General features: G+C 31.9%; 1 pseudogene; it reads left to right on the top strand.

Moving 5' to 3' along the window:
• Nucleotides 1-12,680: 12,680 nt before the first annotated feature.
• On the top strand, nucleotides 12,681-15,809 carry LOC146952757 (homeobox protein knotted-1-like 2; annotated as a pseudogene).
• The last annotated feature ends 3,833 nt before the right edge of the window (nucleotides 15,810-19,642 follow it).

Here is a 19,642-nt window from a genome sequence, read left to right as displayed (position 1 = left end):
CATGTGTCAGTTGCGGATACCCGGGACTATTGCCTGACAACCAGGTTCCATCGTCTATCCATGGTTCATAAACAATTGAGATAGTAGCACCAGACCCAATACTATGTTGCACTGCCATTTTTGTGCTAAAGATACTTCTCCAAACATAACTCGGGTTATGACCAATGTTCGAACCTAGAAAGTCGTTATTTGGAAAATAGTGCGCTTTAAATAAATGAGTCGCAAGACTTGTACCATCAGTTTCAAATTTCCAACCATGTTTGCCAATCATTGCCACATTAAAAGAAGCGAGGTCTTTAAACCCAATACTACCATATTTTTTATGCATTGACAATTTTGTCCTCAAAATCCAATGCATTCCATGCCTCATAGACCCCGTCGTGCCTCTAGAAAAATATATTCATCATTTTTCTATGGCATCAATTAGAGAATTTAGGAGTAGAAAGATGCTCATGACATAATATGGAATAGATCTGATGACCAATTTTATCATTACATCTCTTCCAGCTTTTGATAGACATTTGTTGCTTCATGAATTAATTGAGTCAAACTCTATCTTTTACGAAACCAAAGGTCGCCTCTTTGCTTTGCTCCAACATTGATGGTAACCCGATATATTTCCCAAAACCCACAAAATATTTGTGATAGTCTCTTGAAGAGGCTGTTAGACATTGATGTTATCGTAAACCTTTGATTTTGGGAGACTTATGGCTTGTCCCGAAGCTGCTTTGTAGGTCACCAAAAAATTCTTCATCGCTTGAGCTTGTCATTCCTCCACCCTGAAAAACAGAAAACAATCTTTTGCAAATAATAGGTGATAGATATTAGGTGCATCTTAACATCTGTTGATGTCATGAAGGTCTCCACGTCGCACAACCTGTGGGATAAGTGTAAGCAAGCCTTCTGCACATATGATAAAAAGATATCGCGACAATGAGTCTCCCTGTCTCAAGCCTCTACTCGATATAATAAGTATCCCCAACTCATTGGTGTGCATTTTATTTAATATTATCAACGTATATTTGTTATCGACAAAATGAGAGCAATATCATACACAATATTTTCAATTAGAGGGTGGTTTTGGGGAGTTAGGATCCTCTCGATTTATCAAAATAAATGGATGATGTCATTTAGAGAGAGATACACAAAAGTAGATAGTTGATCCTACCAATAAGTGGATCACATTACTATTAATTACTTTATTTTTTTTTTCAAACTTTTTGTGTCTTTCTCTTTCTAAATGGAAGTAATGGATACACTTACAAATAGAGAGGACCCTATCTCGGGTTTGTGACTTTGTCAAGTGTTTTTCAAAACTCTTCTTAATCTTTATTTCTCAAGGGAGCCACCATATGGTGAAGCGGTGGAAGGTAACACTCCGTTATATAGGTGATTGGGATGAATTGCAATCCTTTACATTTTGTCTCTCCACTTTTCCTTTTCCTCTCCATTATTATTAATTTTTTTGAAGTGTGTGTATAATAATTGGATCCACCAAATGTCACATTATTACATTTATATTTCCAAAATTTTAACAAGGAAACAAATGAAAAGGATTAAAAAATAGAAAGTGTCTCCACTCGGTGATTTGGGGAGGTTTAAGTTCTTGTTGACGTTATACAAAACTCGTTTTAAAAATAGTATTTTATTTACTTGTAAAAAAAAAGGGTTTTTTTGGGAAAAACGTATGCAATCATTCTTATTTTATGAGTGGTATGTTGATTTTATTAATTGTATATTACTCCTTCTTGTCTTTATTACAAGAAGAACAAAAAACATCAAAAGGCATACTCCGAGAAGCAACTCTGGAATCATTATTACTGATCCTCTGAATATTCCAAAAAATAATATTCATTGAGATGATGGAGGAGGACCTTGGGATCGGGTTTGATAAGCAGCCTTGTTAATCTTCTTCCTATGAGATTTCGATATAACCGACGAAAAAGGAACTTCGACAGCTACACTATGTGCTAACTAAGTCTTCATAAAATTCATTTCTTTTTGCAGGGTAGGATCCACCGGTACATCAGAAGCAGCCATAATACTACTAAGATTTGGGACACTTTCTTTGGCCGGAGAAATAATCGGTTGTTGATCCGCACAACGAAGGTCGGCCCTCACCACTTCATTCATGGCATTCGAGAGTTGCATACAGAATGAGGTATTTGACAAATTAGTTGGGCAGTTTTCAGCAGTTTCCTGATGAGGAGACTTTGACAAGATCGCGAGAATGGATTCAACATGAGTCCGGTGTGAATGAACTATATCAGCAAAAATTTGTGCTTGTTGTGCGCGATGTCCATCAACATGTTGTTGAACTATCGCATTAGCCAACGGTGCTGCACGTTGCGATTGCGCTGTAATGGTTTCAAATTCTTCTCTAACATGTGTTATTTGTGCTTGTTGAATGGTTTGTACTGGCGATGTAACTTCCAACACATGCACCTGTGACCTCGGCTCTGCGACCTGGACATCAGGAATAGATGTAATTGGTGTCCGCTGATGCAGTTGTTGGGACAATAGATTGCAGTATTGTCTTCTGCGTAATTTCAAATGCTTTGGAACAACCTATCAAATGGATTATCTGTAATAGATGTAACGCCCTCTTTGATATTTAATTATTTTTATTAAGTTAGAGTCTATTTATGTGATTTATTTTAAATATGTGAGGTGTTGGTATTATATTAAGTGGCTTTATTCTATTTTTTTATTAGAATATGAGAATTATTAGAGTAAGTAGATTTGAGAGTTAGAATAGAAAGAAGAAAGAGTTATTGGGCCTATACAGATTTAAGAAGAGAAATTAATATTATAAATAGAGGAGATATTAGGTTGAAAGACTAACATATGCAAAAACAAGGATTTGGAGAAAACAAGGTTTAGAGAGAAGAGAACAAGAGGAGAGAAGAACCAAGAGAGAAAGGCTGCCATCGATAATTCTAAGGTAAGGGTGAGACTAGCATTCAATCTTATTACGTGTATGATTCTAACGATTAGATGGTTTGGGCATGTAGAGAGAAGACCCGTAGATGCCGTGGTAAGAAGAGTAGATCAAATGGAGGAGAGTCAAGTTAAAAGAGGTAGAGGAAGACCTAGGAAAACTATTAGAGAAACCATTAGAAAAGATTTAGAGGTCAATGAGTTGGATCTAAATTTGGTTTATGATAGAACATTATGGCGGCATTTGATCCATGTAGCCGACACCACTTAGTGGGATAAGGCTTGGTTGTTGTTGTTGTTGTTGTTGTAGGATGAGTTTGTGAGGATTGAGGATTAGGGTTTAGAGAGCGATTTTGATGATTGGACGATGGAAAGTTGTTGAATTGATGTAGAAACTGTGTACATACCTTAGATAATCAATAGTGTGATAATTGGAAGTAGTTTTGAGGTTAGAACCATGGGATTGGATGAAAAATTGAGAAAAACAGAACTCTGCCCGAGCCTGGTAATCATCGCTCGCCTCGCGAGCAAATCGCTCGCCACAGCGAGCTAGTCCTTTTCGAGTTCCAGGAAGCCATGTTTGCTCGCCGCTGCGAGCGAGTAGCTCGCCTCATGAGCAGAGGAGCTCGCCACCGCGAGTAAGTGTTTAGGAGAGGTCCAGAGAGCATGTTTTTCTCGCCATCGCGAGCAAAGTAACTCGCCTCACGAGTAGTTAGTGTAAGTTGTCTTGAATTGTTTCTTTGCGATCCTTTCGCACGTGTAGTCTTGAGATGACTTTGGGTTAGGGATGAGAGTTGTTCCTGAGATTAAAAGCTATCCAGAGAGTTTAAGTTGAGATGATTTTATGTTAATAGTAAGACGATAATGATATATATATATATATATATATATATATATATATATATATATATATATATATATATGCTTATGAGAATTATATGAGATTTTAGGGTGCTGTTGATTATTGTTTGATCTTGTTATACTATGATGCTGTTTTCTGTGCTGCCATATTGCTGTTATTATTGAGTTGAGATGATTAATGTGATAATTAATGTGATACTGATATATATGTATTATGTGGAATATTTAAGATGTTTAAGTTGTTGATGTTCATTCATTAATGATGAAATGTTGTGAATTGTTTATATGTTGTGTATGCTGCTGTTGAACCTTATTTAAGATGTAAAGGTCAGTCTAAGTTGAGGAGTCTTATAAGATGTTAAGATGTTAAGAAGTTATAAGATGTCCATGATGTTTCTAAGATGTAAGATGTTGAGTCCATGCATACTCATTTAAAGTGACGAGGGCTCAAGCCCTGGAGCATTTGCTCAAAAGCGACGAGGGCTCAAGCCCTGGAGCCTTGTGCTCAAAAGTGACGAGGGCTTAAGCCCTGGAGCCTATTTATGCTCAATAGCGACGAGGGATTATGCCCTAGAATGGTACTACATGCATTTGCATTATCAAGACGTTTTGAGATGAAAGAGTTGCATAGTCGAGTCAAGATGATTTAAGACGAAAGAGTTGCATAGTCGAGTCAAGTAGTTAAGTTGTGTTGTTTGATGAAGTATCTAACCATGAATTATTATTAAGATGATATACGTTGATATATGATGTTATGATATACGATGATATATGATGTTCTGATTAAAGATGATATATGATGTTTATGTTTATGATTAAGATGATATGTGATGTTTATGATTATTATGTTGATGATATATGATGATGCTTATGACTAATGTTTGATGATTTATGAAGATGTTCATGGTTATAATGTTTGATGATATATGAAGATGTTCATGATTATTATGTCGGTGATATATATGTGATGTTTATGATATTATTGATGACATGTGATGATGTTTATGACTAATGTAGGGAGACTAATGATACTAGTTAATGAAGTTTAAGATGTTAAATATAATTGTTGAATTATATGCTTAATATTATTGTTTTGTGAATCTCACCCCTTCTGCTTGAAAATGTTGCTCTTCGTATGAGTAACTTGCAGGTAATCAAGATTAGGCGTGGTCGTGAGTGGACTCCTCACAAGTGTGTCGTAGGTGCTCTGATACGTAACGGGATGGGGACTTTGCTATTGTTTTCTATTCCTTACGTATTGTTTTACGAGATTTATGATTAAGTTACTAGATTTGAACTAATGAGATGTTTTAGACTATTATGAGACTCTTATGATGAGGCCTTTTGTGCCAAAGACTATTTTTAGATGATGAATAAATTCCGCTGCAAGATATTAAGTACTTTGTTGATTGAATTTTGAAGGATAAATTATTATTTATTCATTTATGATTTTTGAGAAATGTGACATTCTGTTTTGTGATGAAAAACTCTGATTATTTATTTGAAATTTTACGTTGGGAAAACGGGGTGTTACAATTGGTATCAGAGCAGGTCGGTCCGTCCGGCTAAGTAGTTGAGTCGTTTGTGTCGTGTGACAGTTGAATACTGTCGTTGTGTTTTCTAATTAAGTTATGTTTTATTATGTGATCTTGATTGACTGACTAACCTTAATGTGGTTTTTGTGTAATGTTTGAAGTTACTATTTTGATATATATTGTTAAGATATTTAAGTAATAATTAAATTCCTTTTTCTCTTGTGCTTTGAATTTCGAGGACGAAATTCTTTTAAGTTGGGGAGAGTTGTAACGCCCTCTTTGATATTTAATTATTTTTATTAAGTTAGAGTCTATTTATGTGATTTATTTTAAATATGTGAGGTGTTGGTATTATATTAAGTGGCTTTATTCTATTTTTTATTAGAATATGAGAATTATTAGAGTAAGTAGATTTGGGGGTTAGAATAGAAAGAAGAAAGAGTTATTGGGTCTAAACAGATTTAAGAAGAGAAGTTAATATTATAAATAGAGGAGATATTAGGTTGAAAGACTAACATATGCAAAAACAAGGATTTGGAGAAAATGAGGTTTAGAGATAAGAGAACAAGAAGAGAGAAGAACCAAGAGAGAAAGGCTGCCATCGATAATTCTAAGGTAAGGGTGAGACTAGCATTCAATCTTATTACGTGTATGATTCTAATGATTAGATTTAACATGATGTAGGATGAGTTTGTGAGGATTGAGAATTAGGCTTTAGAGAGCGATTTTGATGATTGGACGATGGAAAGTTGTTGAATTGATGTAGAAACTGTGTACAGACCTTAGATAATCAATAGGGTGATAATTGGAAGTAGTTTTGAGGTTAGAACCATGGAATTGGTTGAAAAATTGAGAAAAACAAAATTCTGCCCGAGCCTGGTAATCATCGCTCGCCTCGCGAGCAAATCGCTCGCCACCGCGAGCTAGTCCTTTTCGAGTTCTAGGAAGCCATGTTTGCTCGCCGCTGCGAGCGAGTAGCTCGCCTCGCGAGCAGAGGAGCTCTCCACCGTGAGTAAGTAGCCCGCCACCACGAGCAAGTGTTTAGGAGAGGTCCAGATAGCATGTTTTGCTCGCCGCCGCGAGCAAAGTAACTCGCCTCGCGAGTAGTTAGTGTAAGTTGTCTTGAATTGTTTCTTTGCGATCCTTTCGCACGTGTAGTCTTGAGATGACTTTGGGTTAGGGATGAGAGTTGTTCCTGAGATTATAAGATATCCAGAGAGTTTAAGTTGAAATGATTTTATGTTAATAGTAAGACGATAATGATATATATATGCTTATGAGAATTATATGGGATTTTAAGGTGATGTTGATTATTGTTTGATCTTGTTATACTATGATGCTGTTTTCTGTGCTGCCATGTTGCTGTTATTATTGAGTTGAGATGATTAATGTGATTATTAATGTGATACTGATATATATGTATTATGTGGAATATTTAAGATGTTTAAGTTGTTGATGTTCATTCATTAATGATGAAATGTTGTGAATTGTTTATATGTTGTGTATGCTGCTGTTGAACCTTATTTAAGATGTAAAGGTCAATCTAAGTTGAGGAGTCTTATAAGATGTTAAGAAGTTATAAGATGTCCAAGATGTTTCTAAGATGTAAGATGTTGAGTCCATGCATACTCATTTAAAGCGACGAGGGCTCAAGCCTTGGAGCCTTGTGCTCAAAAGTGACGAGGGCTCAAGCCCTGGAGCCTATTTATGCTCAATAGCGACGAGGGCTTATGCCCTAGAATGGTACCACATGCATTTGCATTATCAAGACGTTTTGAGATGAAAGAGTTGCATAGTCGAGTCAAGATGATTTAAGACGAAAGAATTACATAGTCGAATCATCGTTAAGTTGTGATGTTTGATGAAGTATCTAATGATGAATTATTATTAAGATGATATACGTTGATATATGATGTTATGATATACGATGATATATGATGTTCCGATTAAAGATGATATATGATGTTTATGTTTATGATTAAGGTGATATGTGATGTTTATGATTATTATGTTGATGATATATGATGATGCTTATGATTAAATTTATTGTCTAATTCACTTTTATAGGAATATAAATATATAATGGCAAAACATCACATTTGATATCAAACTTCATTATTATTTTAACACCAAAAAACTTTTTTTTTTGAGGGAACACCAAAAAACTTTTTTATGTGAAAAAAAAAAAAACATGAGTCAATTAAATCAAATTATTTTTAAACAATTAAGTTATAGTTTATCTATTCTCTCTTTTCCTTTTCTCAAATCCAAGCCGTCACAATTTTTCTTCTTTTTTATCTACTAAAGAAGGGTTATTTAGAATCAATTTTAATCTGAAATCACCGGTCAAGTTTGTTTTTCTTTCTCTTTTATTTAAATAAGTGATTTTTCACATATTTTTGACTTTTTTTCGTTGGTTTTGTGATTTCGTCGTATAGCATGACTTTATTTATTTTAATTCTCCGTCTTTGTAAGGTGTGTTTATTATTTTCTGTCTTAGTACAATGCTTATTTGATTTATGTTGAAAGATTAGCTTTGATCAAATTCATATTCAGTCAATGATTTTTGCGTCGTAACCCACTTCAATTGGTGTGGTGGTATTGACTTGGGACATGAGAGTCTGCTCCTCCTCAAGGTCTGAGGTTTGATTCTCCCCGCTGTTAATTTGAGTGGACTAATTTAGTTTTGTAAAAAAAATGACTTTTGCATCGTCAATGTTGCAGATCCGAAAACATGAGTATTTCGCTGGCTTGAATATAATCGTATTTGTAGGCATGTGTACTTTGTCGTTTTATATTATTAACATTGATGTTGTGAGTTTGTTCACATATTCATCATTTTTGTTTTAACGATTTTGAATTTGTATTTTATGAATATACTCTATCAATTTAGAATATCGTTTATTTTTATAAAAAAATTACTGTAAAATTTATCTATTGAAAAAACTAACTATTTTTTATTTGTTCTATACTTTATTTGTCATCGTGAGCTTAGCTCAACTGGTAAGGACAATGCATTAATATGCAAGGTCCGGGGTTCAAATCTTGGCCACCACCAAAAAAATGTGACTCAAAATTTTGAGGTTGAGCTTAATTTGCAACTTTTATGATTTTATTTAATTTGATAAATTAATCTTTACAATTACGTGATGAATATATCTTGCTTAGAAGATCAACAACATAAAAAGTTTAAGTTTACCTTTTACAAGCCTACAAAGTACACACACGAATTCAGGTTTCAAAGTTATGTTTACCTTTTGGGGAATTAGTCACTTTAGTCCCTGAATGGGGAACGATTCATCAATTTAGTCCCTGAATGCAGATAAATTGCAAAATAGTCCCTGAATGTAGACTTTGTTAGTCAATTTAGTCCCTGAATGCAGACTCTGTTAGTCAATTTAGTCCCGGAATGTAGACTTCGTTAGTCACTTTAGTCCCTGAAATTGACCATGCAGGGACTGTTTTGCATATTATCTGCATTCAGGGACTAAATTGACGAATCGTTCCTCATTCAGGGACTAAAGTGACTAATTCCCCTTTACCTTTTACAAGCCTACAAAGTACACGCACGAATTCAGGTTTCAAAGTAACATCCAAAACTTTGTCCAAAAAAATAAAAAAATAAAAAATACTTTCATTTCGTATCATTGTCTTTGCTCCTATTTTTGGAAAAATATTTACTCCCCCTTTTTAAATTCAACATAAAATTAAATTGCTCCCCCTTTTTAAATTCAACATAAAATTAAAAATAACATATTAATATTAAATAACGAGAAAGAAAATATCCATCCCCTTCTTTCACTTTTTTTCTTTTTTTTTTTGGTCAAGTAGCCGTTAGAATTCACCTATAAGGTGAATAAGTGGGATGTCTGGGGTTCGAACTCCGACCCCTACATATAACAATGCATTATTCCTGCCAACTAAGCTATACTCACGGAGACCATTTTTTTTCTTCCTTTATCTCTCTCATTCGAGATATTACATGCATGAGTTTATGATATTGTTTACCATCGTTTTCTTCTTTAACCCAAAAAATTATAAAAATATAATATTATATTTTTTGAAACTAAAAAAAAGTTATTTATTGCAAATCAAAATAGTTCTTTGACTGCTCAAAAGGGAGAAGATGGCTCCCCTCAAAAAATGAAGATAATCGAAATCAAATTCATTTTACATGAAAAACACAAAAATCAAATTGTAAGTTACATCCCTACCGTCACTACCGCTTTATATATATATATATATATATATATATATATATATATATATATATATATATATATATATATATATATAAAAATGCAAAAAAATTAGGTAAGGGAATATGTGGTGATCCAACGTCACTACAAATTCTCGCGCTTTTATTTTATTGTCACGTTAGTTTTTATGTTATAATTAATATTCAAAAAAGAACAAAAACATGCAAATAACCAAAAGTCACAAATATTTTCATAACAAACCTTAATTTCTTGAATCAAGTGATCCCATTTTTATTTTTATTTTCTTAATCAAACTTTAGTCAATTTAATTATACCTTGAGTCTATTTTCTTTCAAATTAAAAAATACAAACAAGCTTATTTTTCCAATTGGCTTTTCATATTAAAACCTTTTTCAAAACTAATAAAAAACACAAAAGAAGTTCTCGTAGAGTACTACGAATATTTAAGGTGCTAGTACCTTCCCTAAATATAACCAACCCCCGAACCCTTAATCTTTAAAAATGTGGTATTTGAACCTTTTTTCACTTTCTTTTGAAAGAATTAAAAGTTCAGTCGTAAAATAAAAACAATGAGTTTATGCTAATCAAATAGCTTGACCTCCGAAAAATGACGCGACAAAACTCATACGATATCAATTAATTATATTCTTAATTCATTATTATTTATTTTCACTAATCAATTAAGACTTCAAATTAATAAATAAGTAATATATTACTCTCTCCGTCCTAAATTATAAGCAAAAAATACCCATTTTTCTTGTCCCAAATTATAAGAAAAAAAAAAACAACTTTTATCATATTTAATAATGTTGTTTTAAAAAATTATCTTTTCCAAAGGAAAATTAAATGCAAAGTGCATTCAATTGACTCTCTTTCATTTTCTCAATGACCAATAACCAATGAAAATTGTTTTTACGTCTTCCTATAAAACTTATTTCAAGGATAACACAAGAAACTATGTTCCAAACTACTTGTATTTTTTAGTTTTCTTAATGAGTGTACTTTTTTTTGCTTATAATATGGGACGAAGGGAGTACTTCTTTTGATGTTACTTATTAGATAATATTTTTTGGTTAAGTAGTCTAATGGTTAAAGCTCACACAATTTAATTGTGAAAAATTGAAGTTTCCGAGGTTTGAACCCCGCCCATGCATATACTCCCTCCGTTCCTTTTTAATTGTCACATTTTAACTTTTTACACAAACCAAGACAACAAATACTTTTACTACTTTTGATACAACAATTTATCCTTTTCCTATAATAACCTTAATCATTTAATACTTCATTTCATATATTTCTCTCTCTACAATAAATATCTAAGGGTAATATAGGTAAAGCCACATTTAATGATACATTGGACTTTGAAAACGACAGTTAATTAGAAACAAAATTTTTATTTAAAAGTGACAATTATAAAGGAACGGAGGGAGTAATATACAATATTCCTACCAATTGAGCTAAGCTCACGGAGATACTCCCTCCGTTCCTTTTTAAGTGTCTTTTTAGAAAATTAATACCAAAATAGCGGTGTATTTTTGCACATTTTCTTCCTATTATATACTCATTTTAATCCACCAATAAATTTCTATTTTTTTTACACACACTTTATCTTTTCAATAAATTTAATATGTTATCTTTCTCTCGTTACAAACAATTGTCAGTTATTATATTTTTCTCCAATAAATTCCTTTTTTTTTTGCGCACTCTCTCTCATAACAAACAATTGTCAATTTTCTAAATATTGTGCACATCTTTTTAATTATTTTAAGCCAATATAAAAATTATTCCAACTTCACATTAATCAAAAGTTAAGAAAAAAATTAACTTTCTTCCAACTCCTTTGATTAAAGTTAAGGATTCAACTATGACTTCAACCAATGCTAGAGTTACACTTAAATTTTTTAACAATTGCTACTTATCTTATTTATAGAATTTTAACTCTTCTTAGAATCATTGTTTGAAACAAAATTTTGTTTAAATTTGAAGATAACAATAAACAAACTTTGTTTAAAAAAAAAAACTTTAGTTTTCCAAATAGATAGCATTAATTAGTTTTATTAAAAAAGATAAAAGTAATTGACAAATGGTATAATTGACAAATTGTACCTTTAAAATACCAAAAAGATAGTTAAATAGGAACGAAAAATTCACCATAAAAAGACACTTAAAAAGGAACGGATGGAGTATTTATTAGAGATATTTAATCCAACAAAAAATGATGTATCTGATTTAAAATGTAGACCAATACATCAATTTTTATTAATTTAAATGTCTATTATAAACAGGACCAAAGGGAGTACACTCCTTTAGCTCTTAATCATAATTTTTTTAGACTTAGATTAGCAACATTCTTAAATCGAGTATTTTCTTTGATGTCTCTGATCTTTTACTGTGTATGAGTTAAACATAAAGAAAAACTTTCTGCAAGTTATTTATATTTTCTTCGTTCTAAAATGATTGATCTAGCTGATTGTCTCACATATACTAATATACAATTTTAACCTTTAAATATCTTTAATTATCTATTAGCAATTTTGAAAATGTGAAATGCTAGTTACAGCGAAATACATGCTCATGATGTCAATAAGAGTGTTCAATTGATACCATAACAAATCATTTTATGAGTAGAAAAATATATGGGATAATTACACTCACCTCCCCTGAGGTTTATTAAAATGACACTAACATCCTCTCTAGTTTTAAAACATACAATAACCTCCCTTAAGTTATCATCATATAGACTAACACCTCCCTTCCATGTTAACACCGTTAATTTTCCGTTAACATTTTTTTTTTCTTTTTCACGGTTAATTTTATGAACCCATCAGTCAACTAGGGATTATTTGGAGAAAGTTTCTGCGCAGTTTAAAGGACGCTAAAATTTGGATCATTGCCCTGTTTTCCATTATAATCATTGCCCTGTTTTCCATTATAAAATTGGGATCATGAACCCATCAATATTGTCTTGTTGCTCTAATTCCAAGCCTCCCGTAGTTCTTCTGAAGTGGTACAAGTAATGCAAAATACACAGTAGAAATATTTATGATCGTACTGTAAGAAATTGAATTAAAATTAACGTAGAAAATTTCAATTTGGGGGAGTAAATAATAAGGAGATAAAGAAAATGGGAAGGGTTGTTGTACATGAAAATGGGACGGTGAGTACATGAAACTGATGGTGGAGAAAAAGAATTGACAAAGAACTAATTGGGAGTCATTGGTTGTATTTTGTAATTTCAGAGTTTGTACTTGTTAGCGGCGGCAGACTGGTTTCATAGACAAAAGTTTGGCATCGTTAAAAAAGAAGGGAGGCAAGTGAATTTAGAAAACTAGAGGGGTTGTTTGCGTCGTATAAGTAAACCTCAGGGGAGGTCAGTGTAATTTACCCAAAATATATTCAAAGTATGCTATGTGAATAGTGCATATATAGTCAAACAAGGTCAATCATTCTAGGACAGTGGGAGTGCATTTTATTTTATGGGCAAAACTTAAGAACATTTTCTCTTAAATGTTTTTTTTTAAGGGAGTTTCATATAAAATTCACTTTTAGGGATAGATTATGAGTATTTGATATGAAGAATGATACGAAAAAAATACTTAATGCAAGACACTTAAGTTTTTCCTTTTTTATTTTTTTTATTGTAAAATGAATCTTATACTTTGTCTTAGAATTAAAATTTTATATCCCATATGGCTCTCGATGTGATGCTCGGGCTGTTCCTTTTATTTCATGTCGATGACCCTGTATCCGATATGCCACTTCTACATTAAATTTGTAACTAATTCCGTGCACCTAAAGTTAATTAGCAATTTTAAGGTGTTGTTCATTATCTTGTAAGTATATCGATTAATTACATGATGTATTTTAGGGAGAAAAAAAATTCAACTTATTTCATCAGATAATAAGTCATAAACAAACAATTGGGAGCTAGTTCTAAAATGACCATGTATACTATTACATGATTAATTACATGATTGATGATTAGAAAACGTAGCCCTGTATATTATTAGTTAAATTAAGTTAAGTGTTGTTTATTGTACTAGGAGTACTAAATCGAAAACTAATTTTGTGACAGCTGCTAATCCCTCTTTAAAAAAAAGTTTATTTGTTAATTGAAGCTTATTTTGATATGATAGTCTATATCTTCGTAAATTAATGTTAGTTCGTATTCTTTACTATGAATAGAGTGTTGCTCTCGATCTCTAATTTGGCTTGAAGTAGCCTTAGTACTCTTCTATATTTTTTTTACATGTTTCTATTGCTTCAAAAAAGGGTCATATTCTTTGCAATTAATTTTATGACCTCCCTAACATGGAACTCCAAAAGGATGTAAACGTGTTTCTCTTGTAATGCTAGATTTATCTGTTATATGAGGGGAATGATCCACTATAGTTATGCCTTAGTGTTTCTTTATTTTTTTTCTTTTATACAAAAAAAGGTTTAAAGGTGGATCATACGTTTTTTTTAGTAAAATACCACGCCCATTTCTTTAATTTATTTTCTACAAAACTGATCAAAATTTTATAAAAAAAATGGTGGAGTGTCCACCTTTTTTGTTTTGAAGTGCATATTGGACGGAGAGAAAAAAACAATGTTTCTGTGTGTGGAAAACATATAACTTAGACATCTAGAAAATGTTAACAATTTAATTTAATGATTATGCAAAGAGTATAAATAATTATACGGAAGGAGTATTACTTAACTGTATCATGATTCAACCATGCATTGGTCATGTGAAATAATGTTTTCATCATTCATAGATGTTATTAAAAGTCCCATATTGGATCATATAAGGCTTGTAGATCTATCTATAAGTGGGATGTTCCTCACCTTACAACTCCGTTTTGTAAGATTTGAGTTAAACCCAACTGTTCTAAGATGATATTAGAATCTATTCAAAATCCATTGGTTCACATGCCATAAGATCTCTCATATTGGATATACAATGCTGGATTTATTTAGTGTGTATCTATTTAATTACTTAGACATTAATGTTGGCTGACATATTAATTAAATTGTTGAGTAGATGATAAAAATGAAGGCTCTGGTTCATCAGAAGAGGATCAAGAGAATAGTGGTGGAGAAACAGATCAACTTCCAGAGATTGATCCTCGAGCAGAAGACCGTGAATTGAAAAACCACTTGCTGAAGAAATATATAGTGGTTACTTGAGTAGTCTTAAGCAAGAACTTTCCAAGAAGAAAAAGAAAGGAAAATTACCTAAAGAGGCCAGACAAAAGCTACTTAATTGGTGGGAGTTGCATTACAAATGGCTATATCCTTCGGTAAGTTATAAATCTCCTACTCTCTTCTCACACTCTTCATTTGAACCTATTATTTTACCGTCTATATATAATACTAATACTAATAAAAAAAACATTACATGTTGTATTTTGGATGTCCAAAAATCGATCCAAATTAAAATACATATATTTGGATGATACGAGGTCAGATTTTTTTAAATAATCATTCAAACCGAACAAAACCACATGTGATTTTTATTTTTGATTGGAACACTGCACACACATACATACAGACAAAATAATAAACAATGTGATATATGTATTTTTTTTTCCTTTCTAAAAGGGATATTCTTCTTGTATATATGATCACTATATAGGAATCAGAGAAGGTAGCATTGGCTGAGTCTACAGGATTGGATCAGAAGCAAATAAATAACTGGTTCATAAATCAAAGGAACAGGCACTGGAAACCACCCGAAGACATGCAGTTTATGGTGATGGATGGACTGCATCCACAGAGTGCAGCTCTTTATATGGATGGTCATTACATAGCTGATGGTCCCTACCGTTTAGGGCCATGATTATGATATACTCCCTCCGTCCCATATTACTTGACCTATTTAGAATATTTGCACTACTCATGTAACATGCTTTGACTCTATTTTTCTACTAATATATAAAAACAAAATATAGCATATAAGATGTTGTTAGATTCGTCTCGATTAATATTTTCAAAATATCAAATTTTCGTAATTTTTTCTAGTAGATTATTAAAGAAATTTAAGTTTAAAATTGTGCATTGGCATACGTGACAGAGTCAACTAGGTCAAGTAATATGGGACGGAGGGAGTATGAAGCAATTGGCGGAGCTAGATTTTTTTTTTTTTCGGATGGGCCACCAAAATGAACTATGATATATAAAACAAAATTTACGTTGTAGTGTGCATTAAATATAAAGTTGAAATTAAAAAAAATTAAATTACATACATTAAAAATTTAAAATAATTCTCTACACATTCCAAAATACTTGAAATCATATAAAATTGAATCAAAACTAATACTTACACTAACTTCCCTTTTAAAATAAACTGTATATATTTAGAATTAATGTCTCAAAATTAACGTATTATACACTTATCAAATAAATGAAATATCAACCATTTGATGAGATTCAAAAGTATATTTGTTCTTAAAGTAAATTAAAGTAAACAAATCACAAAACATATAGATGTAGGTGAAGAGAATTGGGTGGGCCAACTTAAAGTTTGTATTTAAATTTAGTGATATATTTATAATTACACATATAAAAAAATTATTAAAAAAATTGGGGGGTGGGCCATGGCCCACCTTAGCCCAAGTGGTGCTCCGCCACTGTATGAAGCTTTGAGGAAATTTTACCCTATACCCCAACACATATACTTTCACCCCTACAAATTTTCAAAAATTCCAATTTTATCCTCTTTACTATTTAACCTTTTACAAATTAATTTATCACTCTCACTTTCAACATTCCCATTCAGTATGAGTTCACCCCACTATTCTTTTCAGATATGTATTTCAGATTCATTCCTCCTATAACATGTTTTCAAAATTTTACCGGAGCACTACACATGCTTTCCGATGAACATTTTTTTCTTCTTTAGAAAAAGAAAATCTATCAATTCGATTAACGTAACTATAATAATTCCTAACACTATTACTTAAGGTTAATTCCAGTAACATCAGATATGTAATTAGGAATGAGCCTTCAAGCTTTCTCGTTTCAGAAAACAATAACATCACAAAATCAGAAAAGTAATGTATGACCGCTTTCTCTTATTAAAAAATGAAAAATGCTATTTAGTACGGCAATTTAACAACGAAATTTCACGGACATGTGAATATGTCAATTTCCACGCGGTGCACTTTTTGATATTTTTTTAATTAAAAAAAAATAGCTCACGCATGTGAAATTCTGCATAACTCGCCCTTAAGTTCACCCCTCCCACCGCAATTGTTTTGATACAAACCTCTGATTGGAATTAATTCTCTTTTGTGTGAAATAGTGTCGTCTTCGTCATCTCGGTTTCACGCTCTTTCCTTTGCGAATCATGTCTCCCATCCATCCTCACATAACTCTGTTTCTTCTAACTATCACAACTTCCATTGATTCATAACTAATTAACAAACCACCCCAAAACTTCAATTAAAAAAACAGAGTTGTGTAGTGCTACAACAAGCAAACAACCACAATAAATATCAGGAAAAAGAACCCGCATGAAAATTAATTAACATAGAAGGAAAGAGATGCATGGAAATAAGGTTGGGAAATTTGTTACTGTCATGTTTGTGGCATTCGTTGTTCCTCTACACATATCTGTTAAGGAAAGAGTTTTGGAGAAGAAGCAGGTTTGTTTTGTTTGGCTGAGAATGAATGCAAGCTAATTGTTTTTTAATTAAAAAAAATATGAGAAAGTGCAGCGCGTGGAAAATAGACGTGTTTACGCGTCCGTGAAATTTCGTGTTGTTAAATTGCCGTACCAAATAGCATTCCTCTTAAAAAATTGAGGAAAAAATAAAGAATTTAAAAGGAAAAAACAAAGTGGCTGAACCGAAGATATTCATGAAAAGATTCCAAAAAGCAATGATTCAAAGAATAATTCCAATTTTTTTGATAACCTAGACATGACCTGAATCCAACACAACAATAAGGTGAAACGATTTTGGTAACCCACAAAACCTTGGAATACCAAGAAAACCTAAAACCTAAATCAATGATTCCGGTAACGATTGAGAGAACAAACACAATCATATGGAGAAATGATTAACAATAACATTTCGGTTGATAACTGTAGAAGAAAAATCAAATTGAATGTTTTGGGCAAAAAAGGGTTCATGTAATGCTTATTGTTTGTTCTGCGTCCGTTTTCCAGAAGAAGGTGGGGTGAACGTTTGTTGCGTGTTTTCCAGAAAAAAGGTGGGATGAACAAGTGATTGAATTTTATTTTACATAAAGGGTAAATTTGGAACTTTATGTCAAATGTTGGGGTCAAGGTATAAGTGTAGGGGTGTGAGGTATAACTTCCAAGCTTTGACACTGGCACATCGACACCAGCCGTAATTTGAGAAATAGACTAATTGAACATTATCACCAATGTCGGCGTGGTGGACTTATCTTCAATATGAAGTGTCGGTGTTACAAATTTCATGATTTATGACGACTTTATATATTATATTATATATAGTTTAAGTGGAAGGTAGAACAATCAAAGACTGTTTAAACTGTATCAGTCAACATTATATTTATATGTAGTTCTAGTTTCAAAGTATTATGACAAGCATAACATGAAAATTGGTTATGCTTGTGCAGTGTGAATGTTTCAGTTTTTTCCATAGTGACCATTTTGTCAGTGTCTGTTGCTTCTATTTTCAATGTAATTACGTAGTACACTATGGTAGTGACAACTCATTATATGTTGCTCTTTGTTGGATTTTAAATGTCTCGTGTTTGTAGTTGCAATGCAAATTTTGTCTGATTTTTACTTCAACCTTAAATGAGTCGAGTGTGGAGTAAATTTAGTTTTTGGTATTTGGAGAGCTCAGTAGAAGAAATTTGCAATTCAAAGCTTATGTATAATTGTATATTATGTGAATTTATCTTGAAAACTTGTGATTGCTTGTGATTCAATGTTTTGTTGTCATGTTGAGGTTATGTTTGAGAAATGGACTAATTGAACATTATCACCAATGTCCGCGTGGTGGTCGGACTTATCTTCAATATGAAGTGTCGGTGTTACAAATTTTATGATTTATGACGACTTTATATATTATATTATATTATATTATATATAGTTTAAGTGGAAGGTAGAACAATCAAAGACTGTTTAAACTCTATCAGTCAATATTATATTTATATATGTAGTTCTAGTTTCAAAGTATTATGACAAGCATAACATGAAACTTGGTTATGCTTGTGCAGTGTGAATATTTCAGTTTTTTCCATAGTGACCATTTTGTCAGTGTCTGTTGCTTCTATTTTCAATGCAATTATGTAGTACACTATGGTAGTGACAACTCATTATATGTTGCTCTTTGTTGGATTTTAAATGTCTCGTGTTTGTAGTTGCAATGCAGATTTTGTCTGATTATTACTTCAAACTTAAATGAGTCGAGTGTGGAGTAACTTTAGTTGTGGTATTTGGAGAGCTCAGTAGAAGAATTTTGCAATTCAAAGCTTATGTATAATTGTATATTATGTGAATTTATCATGAAAACTTGTGATTGCTTGTGATTCAATGTTTTGTTGTAATGTTGAGGTTATATATATATATATATATATATATATATATATATATATATATATATATATATATAAACTAGTGCCCTCATGGCATTGGTTAAGGAAACTACAAATATAAATTTTATCTTGGAAATATAAGATGTTACTTTTGATTAAGCAATGATTACATAATTTTTTCTTAAGAACTTACTTATTTGGGATGCTTAAACAATGTCCTTAGAACACTGGTTAGCATTCTCCATATATATAATATGGTTAAATAAGTTTTTATTCCTATATACATCATTTTTCGCTTTTAGAGTGTCTATGTTTTTGTCCTATAATTGTTTTCTGTCAATAATTTTTGATGCACGTGTGACACTCTACCGAAAATATAAGTTTATAGGTGCAAAACATTTATGTTAATATGTTTTTGATTCCTATAAATATATTATCTTCTATTTATAGTCTCTTAAACACTTATTTTTTAATTTATTTTAACGACGATGATCAAACTTGCTCAAATTACTTAAAGTACAATTGTTTGAAGAACTTTTTAGAATGACTAAAACAAAGAATAGTATA

Source organism: Medicago sativa, chromosome 1 (assembly GCF_051527215.1).
Source record: "Medicago sativa cultivar Bolivia chromosome 1, Bolivia_mono, whole genome shotgun sequence".
In the NCBI taxonomy this organism is placed as follows: Eukaryota; Viridiplantae; Streptophyta; class Magnoliopsida; order Fabales; family Fabaceae; genus Medicago; species Medicago sativa.
The sequence above is the reverse complement of the archived record's forward strand: the minus strand, read 5'-3'. Positions and strand labels throughout refer to the sequence as shown.